The sequence below is a fragment of the Hemibagrus wyckioides genome, unplaced genomic scaffold (genome assembly GCF_019097595.1).
Source record: "Hemibagrus wyckioides isolate EC202008001 unplaced genomic scaffold, SWU_Hwy_1.0 Contig9, whole genome shotgun sequence".
Lineage (NCBI taxonomy): Eukaryota > Metazoa > Chordata > Actinopteri > Siluriformes > Bagridae > Hemibagrus > Hemibagrus wyckioides.
In genome coordinates, this window is record NW_026690811.1 from 78,129 (window position 1) to 83,716 (window position 5,588).

General features: G+C 39.3%; 2 non-coding genes across 2 annotated transcripts; both read left to right on the top strand.

Moving 5' to 3' along the window:
* Positions 1-622: 622 nt before the first annotated feature.
* trnah-gug (transfer RNA histidin (anticodon GUG)) lies at positions 623-694 on the top strand. The gene has a single exon. It is a non-coding gene; the product is annotated as a tRNA-His (tRNA).
* Positions 695-1,204: 510 nt separating this feature from the next.
* trnae-uuc (transfer RNA glutamic acid (anticodon UUC)) lies at positions 1,205-1,276 on the top strand. The gene has a single exon. It is a non-coding gene; the product is annotated as a tRNA-Glu (tRNA).
* Positions 1,277-5,588: the final 4,312 nt, after the last annotated feature.

Consider the following 5,588-nt stretch of genomic DNA (forward strand, 5'->3'; position numbering starts at 1 on the left):
TTCATGTTACAATTAGTTGCATATCTTACCTGTATATTTCAGTCTAGTTGTGTTGATATTTAACATGATCAGAAAATGACAGATGATTTTCAAAGTCTTTTCCTGTTTCATCATAAAATGGACATAATAAAACGTCCAAAAGTCAGAATGGACAAACCCATGTGTATAAATCACACCAAAATATGGATTTGAATTAAAACACTTAAGAGAAACATTATTTCAGACTTTTGGATAACAGCTGGATAGACTTTTATTTGATAATTATGTGCAGTATTGAGATTAAAATTTATACTTGATTTGGATTGGTCAGAAGGTGTTCAGCATGGACCTGATAGCAGTTCAGGTTTCAAATCAAATCTCTCTTTTTTAAAGAATGTCCTCTTTCTGATTATATATATACAGTTATACAAACCAAAAAATAGTCTGTCAAATATGTACAGAAGAAACTGAATTTGAGTTTAGAGACTAACTAACTAACTAACTAACTAAATATAATCACAATCGTTTACATCAGCAAACAAAACATTAATATAAATTATGTATACACAGGCCAGAGGGGCGCCAGAACCCATATCACAACATGTAGCAGCTCCTTTTACCAGCCGGCCCAGGTGCATGGGATGCCGTGATCGTATAGTGGTTAGTACTCTGCGTTGTGGCCGCAGCAACCCCGGTTCGAATCCGGGTCACGGCATTGGCTTTTCCACATCACCATTGAACGCTAGGCATGGCTTTTGACCTCTGGCTGTTTGTCACTTGAAAAGCATAAACAGGTAGGACCCCGCTCCCCTTAAAGCTCACATGGGTCAGTGGCGCAATGGATAATGCGTCTGACTACGGCTCAGAAGATTCTAGGTTCGACTCCTGGCTGGCTCGGCTTCCTTTTAAGAGCCCAGAGGTGTGCCACAAACTCCAGCTGCCGAATTGCTGGCAGAGTAACACCTCCCACAATCCCTGAAATGCGGAGAGTCCTGTACTGGGAGGTACGCTGGTTTTCTGCATCAGGAACACCAGCTCACGCTCTGTCTAGCGGCTGATGTTCCGCTGGATTGCCAGCTTGAGTAGCTGGATGTTCGGTCAGCGCTGGCCGATTTTGTGCTCTGCAATGCAAGGTTCCCATACAAAGCTCTGGATGATACCGCGCTGGAGCTCAAACTGCTTGGTGGTCGAGTAAAATGCCGATCTCAACTCTCCCAGGGAGCCCTCCCATATGGTCTAGCGGTCAGGATTCCTGGTTTTCACCCAGGTGGCCCGGGTTTGACTCCCAGTATGGGAACGTGACTTTATTGGATTGCCCGCAGAGCTGGCAAGGAGTTCACCAAATCGCTCAGTTAATAACGGCTGGGAACGCTTCCTCAACAGAAACCAAAAACGATCGCTGATTGCAGCCAGCAGCATGTTGGTGTTGTGTTCATTTCGATTCACAGCGCAAAACGTTACATAACTGATTTGTCATCGCTTATTTATTTGTAGGCTCCCCCTAAGGCTCCCATGGGCCAGTGGTGCTACCTGAAGAACGATAGTCTGGGTCAGCCGGCCAATCACAGCTCACCCAGGAAATCTTTCTTGCCCAATCACATCGGCCCGTTACATCTTTCTTCCCCAATCCCTGCGCTGAAAAGATGGACAGACAATGATGGCCGCGGCCATAGCGAGCCAATCGAATCTCTCGCAATTTTATCGTTCTCCGCTAATCGCAACAATGGCCCGCCCACGGCAATCGATGGATCGTGCGCGCTAATGACGTGTCATTCAAGTCAAATGTATTCGCATAATTACAGTGTCATCCATCAATCTAACCTAACACTAGCCTACAATCTCCACAGAAGGTTGATCTGAAAAAGAGACCTCAGTCTGAGAATTCCTCCACATCTAAGAGTACATCCCCTACCCTGACTCCATCGCCATCCCCAACTCCTAAGCCTCTAATTGGTGAAACCCTGTCTTCTGCTTCTTCCCAACCATGTTCTAAAAGTAGTTGTGGCTCCAGCAGTGGCAGCATCACTGATGAAGGTCAGTGCAAATGAAGATGATCAGACTTTATGGTGTGTAGGAATGTACTCTCATTCACACTATTGCAGTTTACCAGTCTCTAACATACAAAAGCCAATATGGTTCTGGACCATGAACGTAGACAGGGTATTCAGAAATGAACACATCTATCTACAAAATACATAGACCACCCTGAGCAAATTGTGTCAAGACATAGAGCAGGGTAAAGGTATAAACCATATCTAAGGTTTTGAATGTTCCAAGGAGCACAGTGGGTTCTATCATTGTGGAAAAATGTTTGGAATCAACAGGATATCCAGCCAAACTCAGTAACCAGGTTAGAATGGCTTTGATCAGAGAGAAAACAAAAGCCCACTGACAACTTTAACAGCTTTAGAAGTCCTCTGCAGAAAAGGGAGAACTTGCTGGAAGTACAGCCATCTCAGAAGTTCTCCATCAGTAAGAGCTTTATGTTGGAATAGCTAAATGAAAACTGCTGCTGAATATAAGCACTGCTCAATATTTGGGCAATACCACTGTTATTGTGAAGCATGGTGTTGGCAGGAGTACTTCTCAGTGGCAGGAGGGGAAAGACGGGTTAGAATTAAGGGAAGGATGAAAGCAGCCGAAATACAGAGAGGTTCTTAAAGAAAACTTGCTCCACAGTGGACACAGCCTCAGATTTTAAGACAAGGTTTAACCTTTCAGAACGACAACATGAATATATCCAAGACAACCCTGGAGTGGCTTTGGAACAACTTTCTAAATGTCCTTAAATGGCCCAACCAAATCCCAGACCACATAGGACTTCAGTGAAGCAACATGAAGATGGCAGTTACACCTGTAGCCTGTAGAGTCTTGTCAAAGGAGACTTAGAGCTGTACTCAGTAAATTGTGCACAAATCATATGTGATTTTTTCATCTCTGTAAATTACCTGTATTGTTTTATTTACAGGTAGACATGGAGGCCTTTTTGACTCTGACTGATGGAGATCTGCAGGAGCTGGGGATTAAAACAGACGGGCCCAGACAACAGATTCTGGCAGCCATTTCTGAAAGTAATGCTGGAAAGGTGTGTTTTTTAAAAACTGCTAGTCAGCTTTGTCTAATCTGGTCCCATATTTATAGACGGTTCTGTTATATCATATGAATTTTATTATTTTACTATCCACAGTTTCCAGTCATCTTTTGGGAGTAGCGCAGCATCCTGCAGGTTATTCACATTTTGAGTATTAAACACAAGATATAATAGATATAAGATATAACTTAAACATTATATAGATTGTAAATTTTCACATTTTTTGCAGAATCTTTGTGTACTTATTGCCATTTCACTGTATCTGGAAGCTCTAATATACTTTATATTTATTTTCTTATACTCCAGTTTGGGCAAGACATCAGCTGCATTCCCTTAACAAAAGGTAACACTTTTGGCCAGATGAGGGACTGGAGAATGGTGCCAACTCACTTCAAGACTGATCGTACCCAAAGCAAATGAGAAGTCACAAAGGACCTCACACGTTATTCTGCATAAGGGACGGCATCTTAGAATAACGCATACAAGCACTGACATAGGGTCGCATATTGGATGTGTCTATTTTGCCATCCAATTTGTGGTGTTTAATGTATTGCTAAGTTTGGGCATGATGACAAATAACTGTCTCAGATGATATGATGTACACCGATCAGCCATAACATTAAAACCACTTGCCTAATACTGTGTAAGGCCCTATCGATACAAAAACAGCTCAGACCTTTCAAAGCTTGGAGTCTACAAGAGCTCTGAAGTATGCTGTGGAATCTGGCACCAGCAGTATCTACAAGCACAGGTAATAAATAAAATAAGAAGGAATATAACAAAAAATACTAAAATACCCCAATTTAAGGGTACAAAAATATAACAAAAAATATACAAAAATATAACCAAAAATATTAGACATTTGTAGTCTAAAATTTAGCTTTGCTCCAGAGACTTTCAGTGGGGTGTACTCATTTTTGCATCACCCTAATTTGAGTAAAACTGAAAATTTTGTTCTCTAAGTTATATTATTAACCTTACTTTCATGTTATAAAAGTTCAGATGTTATGATTAGTCCCGACTGACCTTTCTGACCTGCTTTCCTTTCTCGAATCTGCTAGAAACATGGACACATGGACACATGGAAACATGGTTCAAGATGTTTTTCAATTTAATATTTCAATAAAAAATCCACTTTTGAAACTCTCAAAGTTTAGTAGAGAAAACACAAAACAATGACTATGGAAATGCTTAAATTAAGTAGACTTTACTAGCAAAAAGTATTTCTTGCATAGAGAAAATTAAGTAATAAATACAAAGACTAGTCTTAATCTACATAATAATCTGATGCAAAAAGTTACCTTCATTGTTTAAATTAGATCAGGCTGGATATTTTTATCAGCGTACAAACAAACAGTACCATCTACATTTACAAGATTTATCAGACTCTCTTATCCAGAGCAACTCACATTTCCACAGCTGAGCAGTTAAGGGGTAAAGGGCTTTGCACAAGGGTCCAGCAGCAGCAGCTTGGATTAAATTGTTTAAATTGCAGTTTTATTTAAATAGCACACAAAGGTAATATTTCTAATCATGTCATTTCATATTTATGGCAAAAAAATAAAAACAGCAAGCCCACTCAAATCCAGTTTAAAACAAATGAGACAAGTCTTTTAAGAGCAAATGATGACACATAAAATAAGCTGTGTGAGCTGTGTCTGTGCTTATGGTATCTGTCTGTCCATCTCAGTCTGTCCATAATCTGAGGCGTTACAAACATCAGAACTGATTACTGGAAGAGTTTAAGAGTGAACAGATATGTAGAGATTGATATGATTTTTTTCCAGAGGATGAAAGCTGATTTATAAGGTCATTCAGGTTCATGTACCATTGCATCTTGTTTTAATGCTGTTTAACTCTTTATATCTGACACTAAATACACCAACAAAACCATCCTGTGCCATTTCTGTTTTTTAAAGTGGTCAGTCTGGTATATCTCATGCCATAATCCAGAATGTTCCCCTTTACAACCCACGGTGACAAAGGTGTCACAAGCCCTTTAAATGTCCTGGGAAGTTCCTTTTATAGCTTTATCCTTGATTTTAACTCATGAAGTCCTAAAGTGACACCTACTGAACATCCTGGTGGGTCATGTGATAGGTCATGTGATTTTGTGTTCCCACAACAACATTTCCCAGATGTCTGCATGCCAGGCAAATGTGATGGTACTAGCTCATTTTAAAAAGGTTCTTTCTTCTAGCTAAAAGGTAAGATTTGACCATTTAAGAATTCTAATGCTTACATAACATGTCCTTTATTACACTTAACCTGATGTGAACACATTTCTTGAACAATTTCATATAAAACAAATCAGTATATTATACAAATTCATATGTCACAACGGCCCTTTAACATTAAAATTGTCACAGAAAAACTGATGTGACATATATGACACATTAGTTGGCTTTTTTTTTTTAACTTTTAAGATTATAAACTGCTCATTTAATTTAGCTGATTCAGTGATATTTAGTTAATATTTTTACATTATTGTTACATTTATTATCAATTTATTATTATT